The sequence below is a fragment of the Ambystoma mexicanum genome, chromosome 1p (genome assembly GCF_040938575.1).
Source record: "Ambystoma mexicanum isolate Mex_15411 chromosome 1p, UKY_AmexF1_1, whole genome shotgun sequence".
Classification (NCBI taxonomy): domain Eukaryota; kingdom Metazoa; phylum Chordata; class Amphibia; order Caudata; family Ambystomatidae; genus Ambystoma; species Ambystoma mexicanum.
Genome location: NC_090921.1, coordinates 25281868 through 25303824, shown reverse-complemented (window position 1 = coordinate 25303824; position 21957 = coordinate 25281868).

Genomic DNA, 21957 nt, shown 5'->3' with positions numbered 1-21957 from the left:
TGTTCATTATCACAAACCTGGTTATAACATCCGGTGAGAGAGAATGCTGGTCACTCCCGTACACTGCCAGTGTCGCAGCTCACAAAGTGACATCACCCAGTGAGAGAGAATGGTGGTCACTCCCGTGAGAGAGAATGGTGGTCACTCCCGTGAGAGAGAATGTTGGTCACTCCCGTACACTGCCAGTGTCGCAGCTCATAAAGTGAAATCACCCGGTGAGAGGGAATGCAGCCCGCAAAGTGACATCACCCGGTGAGAGGGAATGCTGGTCACTCTCGTGCACTGCCAGTGTCGCAGCTCACAAAGTGACATCACCCGGTGAGGGAGAATGCTGGTCACTCCCGTACACTGCCCGTGTCACAGCTCACAAAGTGACATCACCCGGTGAGAGAGAATGCTGGATTACTCCCGTACACTGCCAGTGTCGCAGCCCACAAAGTGACATCACCCAGTGAGAGAGAATTCTGGTCACTCCCGTACACTGCAGGTGTCGCAGCTCACAAAGTGACATCACCCGGTGAGAGAGAATGCTGGTCACTCCTGTACACTGCAGGTATCGCAGCTCACAAAGTGACATCACCTGGTGAGAGAGAATGCTGGTCACTCCCGTACACTGCCAGTGTTGCAGCTCACAAAGTGACATCACCCGGTGAGAGAGAATGCTGGTCACTCCCGTGAGAGAGAATGCTGGTCACTCCCGTACACTGCCAGTGTTGCAGCTCACAAAGTGACATCACCCGGTGAGAGGGAATGCTGGTCACTCCCGTACACTGCCAGTGTCGCAGCTCACAAAGTGACATCACCCAGTGAGAGAATACTGGTCACTCCCGTGAGAGAGAATGTTGGTCACTCCTGTACATTGCCAGTGTCGCAGCTCACAAAGTGACATCACCCGGTGAGAGGGAATGCAGCTCACAAAGTGACATCACCCGGTGAGAGGGAATGCTGGTCACTCCCGTGCACTGCCAGTGTTGCAGCTCACAAAGTGACATCACTTGGTGAGAGAGAATGCTGGTCACTCCCGTGCACTGCCAGTGTCGCAGCTCACAAAGTGACATCACCCAGTGAGAGAGAAGTCTGGTCACTCCCGTGCACTGCCAGTGTCGCAGCACACAAAGTGACATCACCCGGTGAGAGAGAATGCTGGTCACTCCCATACACTGCCAGTGTCGCAGCGCACAAAGTGACATCACCCGGTGAGAGAGAATGCTGGTCACTCCCGTACACTGCCAGTGTCGCAGCACACAAAGTGACATCACCCAGTGAGAGAGAATGCTGGTCACTCCCGTACACTACAGTGTCGCAGCTCACAAAGTGACATCACCCGGTGAGACAGAATGCTGGTCACTCCCGTACACTGCCAGTGTTGCAGCTCACAAAGTGACATCACCCGGTGAGAGAGAATGATGGTCACTCCCGTACACTGCCAGTGTCTCAGCTCACAAAGTGACATCACCCGGTGAGAGAGAATGCTGGTCACTCCCGTACACTGCCAGTGTCGCAGCTCACAAAGTGACATCACCCAGTGAGAGATAATGCTGGTCACTCCCGTACACTGCCAGTGTGGCAGCTCATAAAGCGACATCACCCGATGAGAGAGAATGCTGGTCACTCCCGTGAGAGAGAATGCATCACCCGGTGAGAAAGAATGCTGGTCGCTCCCGTGCACTGCCAGTGTCGCAGCTCACAAAGTGACATCACCCGGTGAGAGAGAATGCTGGTCAATCCCGTGCACTGCCATTGTCGCAGCTCACAAAGTTACATCACCCAGTGAGAGAGAATGCTGGTCACTCCTGTGCACTGCCAGTGTCGCAGCGCACAAAGTGACATCACCTGGTGAGAGAGAATGCTGGTCACTCCCGTACACTGCCAGTGTCGCAGCACACAAAGTGACATCACCCAGTGAGAGAGAATGCTGGTCACTCCCGTACACTACAGTGTCGCAGCTCACAAAGTGACATCACCCGGTGAGACAGAATGCTGGTCACTCCCGTACACTGCCAGTGTTGCAGCTCACAAAGTGACATCACCCGGTGAGAGAGAATGATGGTCACTCCCGTACACTGCCAGTGTCTCAGCTAACAAAGTGACATCACCCGGTGAGAGAGAATGCTGGTCACTCCCGTACACTGCCAGTGTCGCAGCTCACAAAGTGACATCACCCAGTGAGAGATAATGCTGGTCACTCCCGTACACTGCCAGTGTCGCAGCTCATAAAGCGACATCACCCGATGAGAGAGAATGCTGGTCACTCCCGTGAGAGAGAATGCATCACCCGGGGAGAAAGAATGCTGGTCGCTCCCGTGCACTGCCAGTGTCGCAGCTCACAAAGTGACATCACCCGGTGAGAGAGAATGCTGGTCAATCCCGTGCACTGCCATTGTCGCAGCTCACAAAGTGACATCACCCAGTGAGAGAGAATGCTGGTCACTCCTGTGCACTGCCAGTGTCGCAGCGCACAAAGTGACATCACCCAGTGAGAGAGAATGCTGGTCACTCCCGTAAACTGCCAGTGTCACAGCTCACAAAGAGACATCACCCGGTGAGAGAGAATGCTGGTCACTCCCATACACTGCCAGTGTCGCAGCTCACAAAGTGACATCACCCGGTGAGAGAGAATGCTGGACACTCGCGTACACTGCCAGTGTCGCAACTCACAAAGTGACATCACCCAGTGAGAGAGAATGCTGGTCACTCCCGTACACTGCCAGTGTCGCAGCTCACAAAGTGACATCACCCGGTGAGACAGAATGCTGGTCACTCCCGTACACTGCCAGTGTTGCAGCTCACAGTGACATCACCCGGTGAGAGAGAATGATGGTCACTCCCGTACACTGCCAGTGTCGCAGCTCACAAAGTGACATCACCCAGTGAGAGAGAATGCTGGTCACACCCGTACACTGCCAGTATCGCAGCTCACAAAGTGACATCACCCAGTGAGAGATAATGCTGGTCACTCCCGTACACTGCCAGTGTCGCAGCTCATAAAGCGACATCACCCGATGAGAGAGAATGCTGGTCACTCCCGTGAGAGAGAATGCATCACCCGGTGAGAAAGAATGCTGGTCGCTCCCGTGCACTGCCAGTGTCGCAGCTCACAAAGTGACATCACCCGGTGAGAGAGAATGCTGGTCAATCCCGTGCACTGCCATTGTCGCAGCTCACAAAGTGACATCACCCAGTGAGAGAGAATGCTGGTCACTCCCGTGCACTGCCAGTGTTGCAGCGCACAATGTGACATCACCCAGTGAGAGAGAATGCTGGTCACTCCCGTAAACTGCCAGTGTCGCAGCTCACAAAGTGACATCACCCGGTGAGAGAGAATGCTGGTCACTCCCATACACTGCCAGTGTCGCAGCTCACAAAGTGACATCACCCAGTGAGGGAGAATGCTGGTCACTCCCGTACACTGCCAGTGTCGCAGCTCACAAAGTGACATCACCCAGTGAGAGAGAATGCTGGACACTCCCGTACACTGCCAATATTGCAGCTCACAAAGTGACATCACCCAGTGAGAGAGAATGCTGGACACTCGCGTACACTGCCAGTGTCGCAACTCACAAAGTGACATCACCCAGTGAGAGAGAATGCTGGTCACTCCCGTACACTGCCAGTGTCGCAGCTCACAAAGTGACATCACCCGGTGAGACAGAATGCTGGTCACTCCCGTACACTGCCAGTGTTGCAGCTCACAGTGACATCACCCGGTGAGAGAGAATGATGGTCACTCCCGTACACTGCCAGTGTCGCAGCTCACAAAGTGACATCACCCAGTGAGAGAGAATGCTGGTTGCACTTGTGCACTTTCGCAAAACAAAAGAGGTGATGTCTGGAATTAATCCTAATCTCTGGCATTGCTCTGGGCAACCAGCCAGACCATCGTTTTTCAGCCTGCCAAGCCATTACAGAAGGGGAAAGACCATGTGCAAATCAGGCTTGGTCCCACCCCAAAGGGGAATACAGCCTGAACTGTTTGGTCACATCCCTTCTACACAAGAGTACACACATCCCCAGACATGTTTTGGCCTTGTTGGGCCTCATCAGTGAGGAGTATCTTGGGTCTCTAGGCCCAGCCAGCATGGGAACACGTCTGGGTATTACTCGGAATTACTTACGCAAAACAAAAGAGGCCGAAATATGTCTGAGGGTGTTTGTGGTCTCGTGCAGAAGGGATGTGACCTAGCAGTGTGTGCTGGACTGCCTCTTTTGGGGTGGTCCAAAGCCTGACTTGCATATGGTTTTGTCCCCTTCTGTAATGGCTTGGCAGGCGAAGAACGATGGTCTGGAGGATTGCCCAGAGCTGTGCGATAGGTAGGTTAGGATTATCACCTCTTTTGTTTTGCACATGCGTACACTGCCAGTGTCACACCTCACAACGACATATAACAGACAGAAAATGATCCGGAGCAATGTCTCTTTCATCAGACCAATCATCCCTCAGTGCACTATCATTTCTATGTAGAAAAATATATTCACAGTTTTATTTGAAAAATATATAGCTCAAACTTTTAAAACAATGATTCCATAATTGTACCACATACAAACATTAACACAATGAATCATCAGTGCATGAACAAAATTAAAACCTACAGCGAAATTACATCATAAAACATTATTATAGACTCACAGGAAAAAAACAACAACTGATTTCATCTGGTTACAAACTTTGGGACTGATTTCTCGCCCCAGTACACCCTTTTTCCTAGTTCTGGTAATTGTCTAGCAGTTCCTTTTACTAACCACACATATTGCTCAAACGAGAGCATCCATCTTTGTTCCTCGGGAAACGTCGACACCCCAGTGTTTCAGCCTGTATCAGCCATTGAACACTCCAGATAGAAACGACCTTCATCAGGACTAAGAATTGCTTAATATGCCCCAAAACATGGATTCCGTTTTGTAGAATATCTGTAGTGGAAAAACAGACGGAATTTGCCAAGTTTAGACTGGTCTATCTTAGATCTGAATCCAATACAATCACATACTTTCAACTAAATCAGCCCGACATACCTAAACTCTGGTATGCCTCAAATCTGCTTCTACACCATAGTTTGTTTCTTATCTTTAAGTACTCCTTAATAGCTATGATGGACAAACCAGAGGACATTAGATCTCTCCTCATTGCCTATGGACTACATGCCTGGGCTCCATAATTACCCCCTATAATACTCACCTCTAATTCACAGAGCTCCATTTTGTTCTCTTGGAGACTCAAATATGACTACTCTCTTAGTTCTCAAGAGGGCACAAGTACCCCACTGCAGTGTGATTCCAAGTGTAAGCACTGGCCCCATCTGTATCAAAATAAACAGAACAAGTAAGCGTTATGAATACACATACATGGGTAAGTCAAACCGAGTCATATCTTACACTATTGGAAAAAACTGGGCATGAAATTGGGACGCTCCTCCCCTTACTACACACGTCTATGCATATCACCAGTATCAATGATCTATTCCAGAGGCGCGATGTTGTTGAAATCCACGTCGCCCTCACACACCTATAAATCTGATCTCATTTATATTTCGAGGCAGGGAATATAATGGCATAAATGGGCTCTTGAACCACAAACCCATAACCTTCCCTTATGGTGTATACAGCTGTACGTATTACAGTAGTTCACACACAAGCCAGTGCTCACATATGCCACCCTATTTCCTGAGGCTATATCTGTCAAAACTAACAATTTCCCCCTTTCTTTATGCCCAACTCCTCCTCACCTGAACCTCCAGGGGAGCCTGTAGAAGACGACCAACCCGGTATTCTTCGATGTTCCCTTAATGCAGTCTTCTTCTTGGTCTTCTTTTGACGTAAATAAGGACGTGGCTCCTCGGAGGCCACCTTGACCGGATGGGAACCAAATCCGGTGATCTCCCAGGAGCCAGTCCCAAAACTCCAGGGAAAAAGCCGTTTAGGCAAAAAACCCTGTGTAACAGATCTTCTCTTCTGTCGGAAAGGGTATTAGATCCACCAATTGTGTCTCCACTATGCTGAACAAGGATCCTTAGTCGTAAGTAGAATGAAGCCTTTTACATAAGTCAAGGGCAAAAACCGAACTGTTGTTTGTAGAAACTACAAGTTCCAGAAGGCACCGCAGGAGATCAGGTAATGTTCGGAGAGTTTTGCGATCCAGAAGGCGCCGCAGGAAATCAGGTAAGGTTCGGAGAGTATTGCGATCCAGAAGGCACCGCAGGAGATCAGGTAATGTTCGGAGAGTACTACGAAGGCACTGTAGAAGGTAGAAGATACGTGGGACTAGCAGCTCTGTGGGAATTACGGTAACGAGAGCTCCGGCACAGAAGTATGATTGCCGTGGAGAGAGAGAACAGTGGAAAGGGAGTGCTGAAAAATACTCGGAAAGGTAGAAGAAGTAGATTAAGAAGATATAGGGAAGATAGGTAAACAGAACAATAAAGATAGATGACTACCAGCGTAGGGACAGAAAACCGAAGAGAAAAAGAAAAGAAACTCCCGTGAACTTACCAGTAGAACCCGCTGCTGGATATACACTAGAGGAATACACCGCGAGTGAAAACAAAAGAGTAGAAAACGTCCAAGGTAAGAGGGAAGGGGTAAGGTCTTTCTGCGAAACAGAATATCAAAGAGCAAGGGCAATGGACAAAGTTGAGAATAACGATGATACAACGCACCGTTGTTACTGTGCGTGATGCGTATATACGTTCCGGACGCCATCTTGGTAGAAGGCTAGACCGCGTTCACTTTAGGTGTGTCTCCACCGATACCATAGCTTCCATGGCCGGTGCATAACAGTATGCCCCCTTCGATGCCGGGTCCCTCCCGGTTTACCGGGATACAATCTGTGGAACTTCTTGATTAGTTCTGAGGCATGTAGATGCGATCTGGGCTCCCAAGTTCTTTCGGAATCTGGGTAACCCTTCCAATGAACTAGGTATTGTAATGTTCCTTGTTTGTAACGTGAATCCATTAATCTGGCTACCTCATATTCTTCAGGTATCGGGGTCATCTTGATCTCTTTCTTCCTGGTTTTTCTGTGAAAAGGATCCTCGATATGTTCCTTTAACAAGGAAGTGTGGAATACCGGGTGTATTCTACTGAAACGAGCAGGTAGCTTGAGTTTGTATGCCACAGGATTGATCTTAGTCTCTATCCTAAAAGGACCGATGTATCTTGGGGTAAATTTGCCTAGCCTTGCCCATCTGGGTAAGTACCTGGTGGATAGCCAGACTAGTGAACCTGGACCCCACTGAGGAACTGGTCTTCTTTTCATGTCCGCGTACTTCTTGGAGTTCCTTCTGCTCTCTTCCAAGGTATGTAGGGCAGAGGCATGTAATTGTTTAATCTCAGCCAGTGTCTTGTCTACAGATGGCGCCTTGGTTTCGTTAAGGCCGATCTTGGGGAAGGAGTGAGGGTGATAGCCGTAAGTACATAAGAACGGACTCATACCGATAGATGTGTGGAAAGTGTTATTGTAGACAAATTCTGCCATGGGGATCAAGGAATCCCAATCGTCCTGTTCTTTATTGCAGAAACAACGGAGATACTCTTCGAGAGTGGCATTGAGCCTCTCCGTCTGTCCATTTGACTGCGGGTGATAACCCGACGACATGGCTCTATGAATTCCTAACTCCTTACAAAGTAAGGACCAGAACCTTGAAGTGAACTGTACGCCCCTATCGGAGATGATCACTCGAGGTAGTCCATGTAGTCTTACTATGTCTCTAAGAAACACCGAAGCAGTATCTGCTGCTGAAGGTACTCCTTTCAGAGAAGTAAAATGTGCTTGTTTAGAAAACGAATCAATTGTTACCATTATTGCTGTCTTTCCCTGAGAGGAAGGCAGATCCACAATGAAATCCATAGAGATGTTCTCCCAGGGGCGAGTGGGAAGCTCAGGTTGTTGTAGTAACCCGATGGGTTTCTGCCTAGACACCTTAGCGCTGGCACAAATTGAACAAGACCGGACATATGACTTGACGTCAGAATTAACTGAAGGCCACCAAAAACTTCGTGTGATTAGCTCATGTGTGGCCTTTTGGCCTCTATGTCCAGCCAGAGGGAGGTCATGACATAAACTGAGTGCTTGTTGTTGAAGCTCCGGAGTGGGTAGAAAAAGAGCTGATTTGTAGAACCATAGTCCTTTTCTCTCTTGTAGATCCTTGGAGATAGGTGTCTGTTTAGTGCAGTGTTTATATCCTTCCTGTATCTTTTGGAGATAGAGATTGATCATGGCTATGAATCGTTGTTTGGGTAACAACTTCTCTACATTGACCAACCCAGTCTTCTCCTGTCCGGGTTCGGGCCAGCTTCTGGAAAGAGCATCCGCTACTCCGTTTAACGTACCTGGTATGTAGGTAATCTGAAAATCAAAAGTCGAGAAGTAATAGGCCCAGCGAGCATGACGTGAGTTATGGCATTCCATCTGCTGAAGGACCTTTAGGTTTCTATGGTCGGTACGTATGAGGAATGGATTGGTTGCTCCTTGTAAGAGATGTCTCCACTCTTTGCAAGCCATTCTCATGGCCAACAACTCTCGTTCGAGCACAGAATAATTTCGCTCACTGATGGTAAGTGTTCGTGAATAATATGCGATAGGGTGTTCCTGTCCTTCCTTGTCTTGCTGTAAAAGTACAGCTCCCAGAGCACCGCCGGAGGCATCAGTCTCAACAATAAAAGGCTTTGACTGGTCAGGTTGTATTAGAACAGGTGCTGTAGTAAACAATTCCTTTAGTGTGGAAAACGCCTTCTGGGCTGCTGGATTCCAGGAAAAAAGTACTCCCTTCTTAAGGAGTGAGGTAAGAGGTAACACCATCTCAGAGAAATGGGGTATAAAGCGGCGATAGAAATTCGCCAGCCCGAGAAAGCGCTGTACCTCCTTGACGGATGATAGATCAGGCCATCTGAGAATGGCCTTAACTTTATCTGGATCCATCCGTATGCCTGTAGACGAGAGTATGAACCCAAGATAAGCTATTTCTGAAACCTCAAATGAACACTTCTCAGGTTTGGCGAACAGAGCGTTCTTTCTTAGCCTGCGAAGAACCTCTTTAACCTGGGTACGGTGTTCATGTAGTGAGCTGGAGAATACCAGGATATCATCTAGATACACTACAACAGATATGTTGAGTAAGTCTGAAAATATCCGGTCCATGAATCTCTGGAACACCGCTGGGGCATTAACAAGACCAAAGGGCATTACGCAATACTCGAACAACCCCAACGGTGTCCGAAAGGCGGTCTTCCATTCATCGCCATGACGTATCCTTAGCAAATGATAGGCTCCTCGTAAGTCAATCTTAGTGAAGAATTGTGAGTCCTTAACAGCCTCTAGGATATCCCTGATAAGAGGCATAGGATATCTGTCCCGAACAGTAATACTGTTCAATCCACGGTAATCTATACAGGGACGGAGTTCCTTGGTACCCTTCTTGGCTACAAAAAACAAAGATGCTCCACCTGATGATTTCGAACTTCTTATCAGTCCATTGCTGAGGTTGGAATCAAGATATTCCTTAAGCACCGTCCGTTCCAGTTGGGACAACGGATACATTCTTCCAAAGGGCAGGGGCACGTCTTCCTTAAGTTCGATGCTGCAGTCCTCAGGGCGATGAGGTGGGAGGAGTTTGGGCAGGACGTCTTCAAATACATCCTCGTATTCCTTATATTGCAACGGAATAGCTGATATTGTCAATTTAGATTGAACTGCCAGGTCGGCGGGTTGTACCTCTAAGTGTGGATCCTTGATACAGTGTTTGCTGCAGAACTCGGAATCAAAACTCAATCGGTTGGTACTCCAGTTAATGTACGGATTGTGAAGTCTTAACCAAGGTATTCCCATTATGAGAGGGAAGTGTGCTGCTCTAATTACATCAAAGATAGCTTCTTCATGGTGGTTACCCATAGACACTCGCATAGGTAGGGTTTCCATGATGATAGGACCAGAGGACAAGGGACAGCCGTCTACTCCTTCTACTGGTATTGCCGTCTTCTTATGTTGTAGAACGATCCTATTGTTCTTAGCCCAGTTAATGTCAATAAAGTTGCCTGCTGCTCCGCAGTCCAACATGGCTAGAACCGGAATACTATTTCCAGTGGTAGTGGTTAGTGATACTTGCAAAACCATTAGATTGTTGTCCTCTACTCGTCTTCCGGCTCCTGTGGGGTTGCAAGGACTTGTGCTACTCTCCCCGTTACCTCCCTTGCAGAGGGACGAGGTTGAGCGTTTCCCGAACGTCGGGAAGGAATCTCGGTACAATCCTTCAAATGATGTTTGGAGGAACCACAGTACATACATAAGTTCTGTTCTCGCCGACGTCTTCTTTCGTCTGACGTCAAAGGTGCACGCGTAGCACCTATCTGCATTGGTTCCTCGGGTGAGGACCTTTCCTTTAGGATTGAAGGAGGGTTATAGTTCGGCTGGATTCCTCGGACTCTCTTCCTCTCATGGCGTCTCTCATGTATTCTGTATTCGATCCGTAGAACCAAGGTTACTAATTCCGCAAAAGTGTCTGGTCTGGCTACTCGAGCTAGTTCATCTTTTATCTCCTCATGGAGACCTCTACGGAATATCGTCTGCTGAGCCGTATCCGGCCATCCGGCCAAGGTAGCCAACCCTTGGAATTGAGACACATAGGATTGTACATCTTGATTCCCTTGTCTAATATCCAGTAGTGCCTCATACGTCGAGTACTGAATTTCTGGTCTCTCAAAACGTATCTGCAAATTGCGAACAAATAGGGCATAGTCGTTCACTGACGGATCGTCAGCCGTTACCAGAGGTGTTGCCCATCTTAAAGCGTTGCCAGTCAGGTTGGAAATCAAGAACCCTACCCGGGCTCTTCCGGACTCGAAGGTTCTTTTTCTAAAAGAAAAATACACTGAGCAGGAATCCAGGAAATCCTTTATACACTTTGGGTTTCCGTCGTACTTGGGCATGGAAAACGGCATTGGTGGTAGTTCACCTCTTCCTTCATCCCTGATAGCGGCTTGGTTACGCAAAGTCTGGTTCTCGGCCTGAAGTGCTTGCATATCAACTCGTAGACCTTGGATGGCGTTACACATCTCCTGTATTTGTTCAGGAGTAGCCATCGAAATCTTCTCTGGGCGTTGTATACTGTCAAAACTAACAATTTCCCCCTTTCTTTATGCCCAACTCCTCCTCACCTGAACCTCCAGGGGAGCCTGTAGAAGACGACCAACCCGGTATTCTTCGATGTTCCCTTAATGCAGTCTTCTTCTTGGTCTTCTTTTGACGTAAATAAGGACGTGGCTCCTCGGAGGCCACCTTGACCGGATGGGAACCAAATCCGGTGATCTCCCAGGAGCCAGTCCCAAAACTCCAGGGAAAAAGCCGTTTAGGCAAAAAACCCTGTGTAACAGATCTTCTCTTCTGTCGGAAAGGGTATTAGATCCACCAATTGTGTCTCCACTATGCTGAACAAGGATCCTTAGTCGTAAGTAGAATGAAGCCTTTTACATAAGTCAAGGGCAAAAACCGAACTGTTGTTTGTAGAAACTACAAGTTCCAGAAGGCACCGCAGGAGATCAGGTAATGTTCGGAGAGTTTTGCGATCCAGAAGGCGCCGCAGGAAATCAGGTAAGGTTCGGAGAGTATTGCGATCCAGAAGGCACCGCAGGAGATCAGGTAATGTTCGGAGAGTACTACGAAGGCACTGTAGAAGGTAGAAGATACGTGGGACTAGCAGCTCTGTGGGAATTACGGTAACGAGAGCTCCGGCACAGAAGTATGATTGCCGTGGAGAGAGAGAACAGTGGAAAGGGAGTGCTGAAAAATACTCGGAAAGGTAGAAGAAGTAGATTAAGAAGATATAGGGAAGATAGGTAAACAGAACAATAAAGATAGATGACTACCAGCGTAGGGACAGAAAACCGAAGAGAAAAAGAAAAGAAACTCCCGTGAACTTACCAGTAGAACCCGCTGCTGGATATACACTAGAGGAATACACCGCGAGTGAAAACAAAAGAGTAGAAAACGTCCAAGGTAAGAGGGAAGGGGTAAGGTCTTTCTGCGAAACAGAATATCAAAGAGCAAGGGCAATGGACAAAGTTGAGAATAACGATGATACAACGCACCGTTGTTACTGTGCGTGATGCGTATATACGTTCCGGACGCCATCTTGGTAGAAGGCTAGACCGCGTTCACTTTAGGTGTGTCTCCACCGATACCATAGCTTCCATGGCCGGTGCATAACAATATCACTCCAGATATTCTTCACCAACTATGCTGACGATACTCAGCTGGTCCTGGAACTGAGTGGGGATTACGCTAAAGATAGTACAACTCTAAATACACTTTACGGAAACATCGAAAACTGGATGGACAATAACTGGATGTGCCTGAATGGAAACAAAACCGAATTAATGGTATTCGGTTCCACCCAGGCACGTGCCAAACTTTCCACGGAATATCAGTTTTTCCAAATCAAAGAAACCCTTATTCCAGTGACAGATAAGTTTAAAACATTAGGCATGACGTTGGAAGCATCCCTCAATTCTGATGCCCAGGCGACGTATGTTAGTAAAAATTGTAACTATTACATCCGGTTACTTAAAGCCATCAGACCACTATTGAGTGAGAAAAACTGCACCACTATAGCAAGAGCGACCGTCATGTCACGTCTAGTAACGCTCTCCTGGTAGGAGCTAATAAGCAATGCATCCAACAATTCCTACTGGTCCAGAACAACGCGATCAGAATGGTCAAAAAGAAAGCAAGAAGTGAACATATAAGTGAAGCTAGACGAGACCTTCACTGGGTGAGAATAGAGGAACGTCTTCAATTCAAGTCTATGTGCCTAACTCACGAGTGCTTAAATGGTAAGGCACCTGCCTACATGAATTCCAAACTTACATTTTACCATCCACGTAGGGCATTAAGATCAGAGGCAAATGGACTCATAACACCCCTGAAATTCAAGAAAGAACTCGGCTTGGGCAGAGCTTTCCCTAACCGAGCAGCCTCCAACTGGAACAAATTGCCAAAGCACCTTAGATTAGAGTCCAATCTTCTGGTCTTTCGCAAAAAACTCAAAAGAGAGCTTTTCAAGTAACCTCCCGTCTAGGCCACTCTGAATCAGTTATCTGGTATATATATGCCTTCCGTCCCGTCGCCTCTTTCTGGCTCCTTCTTGAGCTATGTTTATGTCTAATTGTAAGCGCCCCGATGCCTGCGGGCAGTCGGCGCTATATAAATATAAATAAATAAAAAATAAATAAACTTCTGGTGTGGTGGACACCAACCAAGGATGGACTTGTTCTCATTTCCTAATTCCTCCACATAGGAAGACAGTTATAGTGTCACTTGGCAGCCATCTTCTAATGAAGTGAACAAACCCAAGTCGCGCATAGACAGGCAGTTACACTGTCCCTTTGGGGCCATCCTGGAATAAAATAAACAATCCCATTTGCCACGTATCAAATATAAGACTGTGCCATTCGACACAGAGATTAAGGCCACGATGCACTGTGTCCAACAGTAAATCCACCTTTGTTCTGCCCTCCTCAGTTGCTTACCAATATCTCCACCCTTGGGATATGGCCTGGTCATCTGAAGTACAAGCCATTCTAAATCCTTATCATTGGGACCTTGAGCTTGATAATGGCCCACCAAAGGCTTTGCAGCCACCTTATTAGGATGCACGAGCTATGCTCCAAGATATGTAGTTGCACCGGCGGTTGGTTTTGCCCACATATAAAAGTGTACAGGGGCAATTGATAAGCTATAGAACATTGTTACTGTTACAGTTTGCATGACATCTCACATCCCACTTCATGCTTCGGTATTCAAAGACATTCCTCGTGTCTATAAATTGGCTGGCCACACTTTGGCCACATCTGTAATGGGCAGTAATGGGGCAAGGCCCCACAGGGTTCTAACTGTCTGCTCATCATGTGCCGATTTATATGTATGACCCAGCCTTTCCTAAGATTAGAATTATTTTTAAAGGCAAATAAAGGTGTTTTCTTTAACACGCCCTCTAGTTTAACAAGATGCGAGTTCTTCTGAATGTTTCCCTTTATCTGTTTACTCACAGGGCTGAATATTGGGGGGGGGGGGTATCTTCCACATCTCACAATGTGGCATCAGACAGTGGGGGAGAGAGTCCTGTTGGCTCGCGCACACTGCCACATCGCACAATGTGGCATCCGACAGGTGGAGAGAGTCCTGTTGGCTCGCGCACACTGCCACATCTGAGCCACACTGCCACATCGCACAATGTGGCATCAGACAGGGGGTGCCACATCGCACAATGTGGCATCAGACAGGGGGAGAGAGTCCTGTTGGCTCGCGCACACTGCCACATCTCAGAATGTGGCATCAGACAGGGGGAGAGAGTGCTATTGGCTCCCCGCACACTGCCACATCTCAGAATGTGGCATCAGACAGGGGGTGCCACATCGCACAATGTGGCATCCGACAGGGGGAGAGAGTCCTGTTGGCTCGCGCACACTGCCACATCGCACAATGTGGCATCCGACAGGTGGAGAGAGTCCTGTTGGCTCGCGCACACTGCCACATCTGAGCCACACTGCCACATCGCACAATGTGGCATCAGACAGTGGGGGAGAGAGTCCTGTTGGCTCGCGCACACTGCCACATCGCACAATGTGGCATCAGACAGGGGGTGCCACATCGCACAATGTGGCATCAGACAGGGGGAGAGAGTCCTGTTGGCTCGCGCACACTGCCACATCTCAGAATGTGGCATCAGACAGGGGAAGAGAGTCCTGTTGGCTCGCGCACACTGCCACATCTCAGAATGTGGCATCAGACAGGGGGTGCCACATCGCACAATGTGGCATCAGACAGGGGGAGAGAGTCCTGTTGGCTCGCGCACACTGCCACATCTCAGAATGTGGCATCAGACAGGGGGAGAGAGTGCTATTGGCTCCCCGCACACTGCCACATCTCAGAATGTGGCATCAGACAGGGGGTGCCACATCGCACAATGTGGCATCAGACAGGGGGAGAGAGTCCTGTTGGCTCGCGCACACTGCCACATCGCACAATGTGGCATCCGACAGGGGGAGAGAGTCCTGTTGGCTCGCGCACACTGCCACATCTGAGCCACACTGCCACATCGCACAATGTGGCATCAGACAGTGGGGGAGAGAGTCCTGTTGGCTCGCGCACACTGCCACATCTCACAAAGTGGCATCCGACAGGGGGAGAGAGTCCTGTTGGCTCGCGCACACTGCCACATCTCAGAATGTGGCATCAGACAGGGGAAGAGAGTCCTGTTGGCTCGTGCACACTGCCACATCTCAGAATGTGGCATCAGACAGGGGGTGCCACATCGCACAATGTGGCATCAGACAGGGGGAGAGAGTCCTGTTGGCTCGCGCACACTGCCACATCTCAGAATGTGGCATCAGACAGGGGGTGCCACATCGCACAATGTGGCATCAGACAGGGGGAGAGAGTCCTGTTGGCTCGCGCACACTGCCACATCTCAGAATGTGGCATCAGACAGGGGAAGAGAGTCCTGTTGGCTCGCGCACACTGCCACATCGCACAATGTGGCATCAGACAGGGGGTGCCACATCGCACAATGTGGCATCAGACAGGGGGAGAGAGTCCTGTTGGCTCGCGCACACTGCCACATCTCAGAATGTGGCATCAGACAGGGGAAGAGAGTCCTGTTGGCTCGCGCACACTGCCACATCTCAGAATGTGGCATCAGACAGGGGGTGCCACATCGCACAATGTGGCATCAGACAGGGGGAGAGAGTCCTGTTGGCTCGCGCACACTGCCACATCTCAGAATGTGGCATCAGACAGGGGGTGCCACATCGCACAATGTGGCATCAGACAGTGGGAGAGAGTCCTGTTGGCTCGCGCACACTGCCACATCTCAGAATGTGGCATCAGACAGGGGGAGAGAGTGCTATTGGCTCCCCGCACACTGCCAGTGTCACACCTAACATCATGACATTTCCCAGTGAGAGAGAATGCGGGCTGCTCCTCGTTCATTGTCAGTCGCACACCTCACAACATGACATCACGCAGCGGGAGAGAGTGCTTCTGACTCCCTTTACACTTCCAGTTTCACACCTCACAAAGTGACATCCCCCAGGGAGAAAGAGTGCTGTTGGCTCTCCGCACACTGCCAGCAACACATCTCATCACATAACATCACCCATGGAGAGAGAGTGCTGTTTGCTCCCCGCACACTGACAGTGTCACACCTCACAATGTGACATCACCCAAAACAAGAGAGCACAGTCCACTCTCCCCCCAGACTGCCAGTGTCACACGTAACAATGTGACATCTACCAGCAAAAGTGTGGTCGGCTCCCCACATGCTCAGTGTCGCATCTAACAATATGTTATCACCTAGCTAGAGTGTAGTTAACTTCCCACAGACTACCAGTGTCACAGCTCACAATGTGACATCACTCTGCAATAGTGTGGTCGGTTCCCCACACACTGCCAGTGTCACACCTCACAATGTGACATTACCCAAAACAAGAGAGCACAGTCTGCTCTCCCCCCAGACTGCCAGTGTCACAGGTCACAATGCGACATCCACCAGCAAAAGTGTGGTCGGCTCCCTGCAAACTGCCAGTGCCACACCTCACAATGTGACATCACTCTGCAATAGTGTGGTCGGTTCCCCACACACTGCCAGTCACACCTCACAATGAGACATCACTCAGAACGAGAGTGCAAGATGCAAAGTGCATATATATGAAATATAGCCTTAAGCATACAGTCCATTTGCCTGTAATGGCAGAGCCGACACCGATAACGTAAGGGGAAATCTTACTTGGGTGTCCTTATGGATTTACAGCTACATTAAAATATAATGATATCTCCTGGGAGCCCTGCTGGCACCAGGTCCCCTGTCTCCTTCCTACTGTCTTCTTCGCGCGTTCCACCCGCGCAGACCTCGACTCTTGCAGGGCTTACGAGACCTCAGGATCGGCTCATGAGGAAGCCGGCCCTACATATCCCCTCTTCAAAGAGACTCTCCAACAGGATCTCCAGAAAAGCACGAGCTTATTGAACATAGTCTCTGAGGTAAGCAGGTTCCTTCCACTCCTAGAACTAGTTGACTCTATAATTGTAGCACCCTGTGAGAAACAGACGCCAGATCCGCAGGACAACTTCCCATCTGCAGTGCTCAGCAAGGAACCTAAACCAGAACTGCCCTTCGCTCAATCATCACCCGTTCCAAGTTCCACATTCTGTTGTTCTCAGTCTTAACCGCAAACCTGAACACCTCCTTTATTCTGATTGGATCTGACCACTTACATGCCCCAACCCAAAGGACCAGGGGCAGCTTGATCCTCACCATGTCCCCGGTATGCGGTGCCACCTTCTCTCTCACTCAACTCCAATCATGCGACACCTTGTTCCTCAACTGACTTCTGTGAGAAACCTGAGGGTAGTCTCACCCCTAGACCCCTTAGATCTTCTGTGCAGGTGGCCAGGGAAAGGCAATTGCTCTTGGATCCAGACCCTCAGGGTGGGGAAGTGAGGGAGGATCACAGTACACAGTATCCCCCTTTTCCTATTAGTGACCAACCCTTCCCCCATCTTCATGGGCTGTTATAAGTCAGTTCTCATTTCCCTCCATTTTACATTTGACAGTACTAGGACGAAGAAGAGGCAACTAAGAGCAATGAAGACCACACTCTTATACCACTCTGGGACGAGGAAGATGCCTGTTAAGAGCAGTAAAGGTCAGTCATTTTCCTTTATTTGTAGTCAGGCAGGACTGATTGAACATCCACACCTGCAGCCTGTCAAGGGGCTGCAGGTGTATAAAAGGAGACTAGCCCAGAAGTATGAGAGAATGCGTGGAAACCTGTGCATGGAGGAGCAACAGTGTCATTGGCCGCCCTTCCTGGAGTTTAAGGAGGAAATGGTGCTTAAGACGCAAATAACGTTCTGCTACGTTCCACGGGAACGTTCTCAGCGGTCTAGTTTATTTCCAACATTATGCCCGCCTCATCCTGCACCTGCAACCCATGGTGTTTGTACCGTGCGCTGCAACCCTGCTCCTGGATCTTTGGGGTAAGACACTGTTTTCCATTCTGCATATCCTTTGCCCTTTCGCTTCGTTTTTGCCGTATTCTTTTTCTTCTTGCCCTCTTCTACATTCCTGACATTGCGCTGGAACCCTGTTGCTTTGACCTGCATTCTGAATACCTCATTTCCTTACTTTCCTTCTTTGCTGTGTTTTCTCATTGCCGCCTTTACAGTACTCCCTGTGCCTTTGCATTTTTTCAGTACCCATTGCTCTCCTTTGCTCACCTCTTCCGGCACCCACTTGTCTTGGTTACGAAGGTACACCAGGGTTTTACTATCTCCCGACTGGACATTGCTACTGTTTGTTTAAACAACTTGCTTCAGACTGAATGTTTTTTTGGCACCTCCTGGCTTTTTCCCTTCAATTGGTCTTTTGGGTGGGAGTCTCGTGCCTTTGCTGGGCTTCCCCCCGAGAACAACGGTACCTCGACAAGGACAGATGATCCTCTAGAAAGAAAGGAACGCCTCCACCACAGGAAGAATCACCTAGTCCTTCCAGCAACGAAGACTCAGGTGAGGAAGACACTTCCATTGTTGACAGTTTGCAATGCCAACAAATCACAACAGCTATGGCCACAGCTGAACAGGTACAGGAACACCTTGCTGCTGTGCAGGGCCTGTCCCTGGAGGTGCAAGGCTTGAAAATGGAAAACGCTATTCTTAGGCAGTTGGTATCTGCTAGAGAGGGCCGCTTTAGGGACCTTCCACCTATGGGACTTGCCTCAGGGAAAAAACGATAGTACCCCGAAAAGGATCAAAGAATTCATCGACGCCTGCATAGTCAACCTCACTTTCTGGCCTTTGACATGTGCCAGGGATCAGGCGCGTGTGTATTTCATGGTTTCTAATATGAGCGGCAATGCCCTAGCATGGGCCACCCAGTTAGTCACGTCTGCCAATCCAGACTTGCAGGAATAAGGAGACTTTATAGACCTTCTCAAGCAAACATTTGAACATCCTGAAGTGACCTTTTCAGCTGTTGAGACACTCTTGGATATACGTTGGGGTTCTTCTGACTTTATGACCTATATCAGTAATTTCAAACATGTAGCATTTGAAGCAGGATGGCCAGAGAAAGCTCAATTTTCCATCTTTAGAAGGGGCCTGCAGGAAGGCCTGAAGGATGACCTTTCGTGTATTGCTCACCCTATCTGAGTTAATATCATTGGTTCTTCAGATAGATTATTGTCTGCAAGAAAGAAGATCGGAGCAAAAAAGACAACAAGGCAAGCACAACCTCCCCTCCCATCCTGTTACTACTCCCTCTGTGTCTGGCAAAACCCCCAAGGAGAAACCCATTCAAATTGGGTCTGCAAGAGGACCGTTGTCGACCGCTGAAAGGAAAAGAAGACAGGACCTCGGTCTCTGTATGTATTGTGGAGCAGGGAGCCATCTGCTCCATGATTGTCCAGAAGTCCCAAATAGAAGAACGGGAAATGACAGACCCCGACCCTAGAATGGGCCTCAGGCCGGGGAAATTAAGAAGGTCTAGTGATTACCACCTACTCTTACTCTGTCCAACCTGATACCCGTTGGTTGGTTGTCCGCTTACTTCTACACATCACCAGAAGGAAGACTGAAGTCTTGGCTTTGATAGACAGTGGAGCAGCGGGCAATTGTATGGATGTAATCTGGGCAAAGAATGAAGGAATACACCTACAAGAACGCACCAAAAATCAAGCCGTGGGAGGGGTTGATGGAAAACCACTTCGTTCTGGACCCATCACCCATAGGTCTGCTGTTACAACTATTGATTTTTGACCGCCGGGAGACCCTCTGCTTTGACCTCATCTGAGCCGCTCACTTTCCGATTATTCTGGTTATACCCTGGCTAAGGAAGCATAACCCTCATATCAATTGGAAGGAGAATACTCTCTGTTTTTGTTCTGAGTTCTGAATTCTGCTCTACATATTGTCTTCCAGCCTCCACGGAACAACCGGCTGCAGCTGAATATGTAATATCTTGGTCTTCTATTGCAGAAGTAAATTGTACACCTACACCATGGCAACATTTCAGCAAGGTATTTCTTGACAAGGTTCATAGGGAACTCCCTCCTCACTGCCCAGAGGATTGCAGGAGTTGACTCTCTCTGGTACCCCTCGGTCCTATGTTCTCCTTAGCCATCCCACGAGAAAAAGGCGCCCAAGGAGTATCTGGAGAAGAATCTGTAGAACGGACTAATTTGCCCTTCTAAGTCTCCTGCTGGGGCCACGCTGTTCTTTATACCAAAAAACGACTCTCAAGAACTTAGGCCATGTATAGACTACAGGGGCTTGAATAAGGTGACCATACAGGATAGATATCCCATGCCCCTCATAAGGGAGATCCTGGAGGCTGTCCAAGGTGCTGTCTTAATCAAATTAGATCTACATGGCGCTTATCATCTCATGCATATTTACTCCAGTGATGAGTGGAAGACTGCCTTCAGGGCTCTTTACGGTCACCTTCAGTACCGAGTCATGCTGTTGGGACTAGTCAACGCCCCTGCAGTTTTCCAACGGTTCATGGACTGGTTTTTCTCTGATCTGTTGTTTAGATCTGTCATCATCTACCTATCATGGTTTAGGGAGCTCTACCAACAACACCTTTTTGAGGTTCTGGAGAGGCTAAGAAAGAACCAATTGCTTGTCAAAACAGAGACATGTCTCTTCGAGGTAATGTCAGTCCATTATCTGGGATTAATTCTGTCAGATAAAAGTATTGCTATGAACCAACACAAGGTGAAAGCTGTACTGGAATTACCAGTACCCACTTTGGTAAAAGAGGTCCAACGGTTTCTGGGGCTGGCTAATTTTTACCGAAGATTTATCTCTGATTTTTCCTCAACTGTGCTTCCCATCAGAGCTTTGCTGAACAAAGGTACTCCGTTTGCTTGAAGTCCGGCTGCTAGTGAGGCCTCTCAAGGATAGATTCTGTTCTGCTTCTATCCTAAAGTGGAGACTGATGCTTCTGCCGGTGTCCTCAGAGCAGTTCTCAAACAGGAGATTGAAGGGAAGGAACAGCCGAATGCTTACCTCTCGAAAACCTTTAGTCCTAGTGAACTGGATTATTCGGTCATCGAAAAAGAACTCATGGCTATGAAGCAGGCTTACATTGAGTGGCAACACTTATTACAGGGAGCCACCAGTCATTTCATAGTTCGGACCCACTATAAAAATCGACAGGTCTTGCAACAGATGGACTGTGTCCGTGAAAGGCAAGCACAATGGGCATATTTCTTTGCCCAGTTCGACTTTCAGATCATCTACATTCCTGGTTTTGAAAACTCAATTGCTGACGGCTTGTCAATGGGCTTCCACAAAGGACCCTCCACCAATTCCTGGAAAGATCCCCTCTTTCCCAGGAATAGGTTCCTTTGTTCAGTGTTTTCTTTTCTACAGGAGGTCAAGAGATGGTATCTTCTTTCGCGATAATCTCCTGGTTGTTCTTGAAAACTCTCTACAAAGAAGAGTGATGTCTTGGTGTCATGACAGTAATACTGCAGGCCACCGAGGATACAACACCACTCTCAACGACACTCGTCACTCTTTCTGGTGGCCTACCATGTGCAAGGATGTCGGATCCTATGTTCGGCCATGCCTGATTTGTTCCCAAAGCAAATACAAGACCAACAGACCCATTGGCTTTCTGGAACAGAGACCAACTCCCACTAAACCCTCTCTACTGGTTTTGTTTTGGACCTTCCCCTCCCTAAGGGGTGCACTGCTATCATGGTGATTGTAGACTCTTTTAGCAAGATGGCTCACTTCATACCACTTCAGGGAGTGCCTACGGCTTCCGAGACGGCTGCCGTTTTCTTTCAAGAGGTATTCTGTCTACACAGCATTCCGGCATCTGTAACCTCTGACAGAGGAACCCCATTTTACCTCCACTTTCTGAAAGAAACTTTGCAGTTTACTATGTATCGAACAGGCTCTTT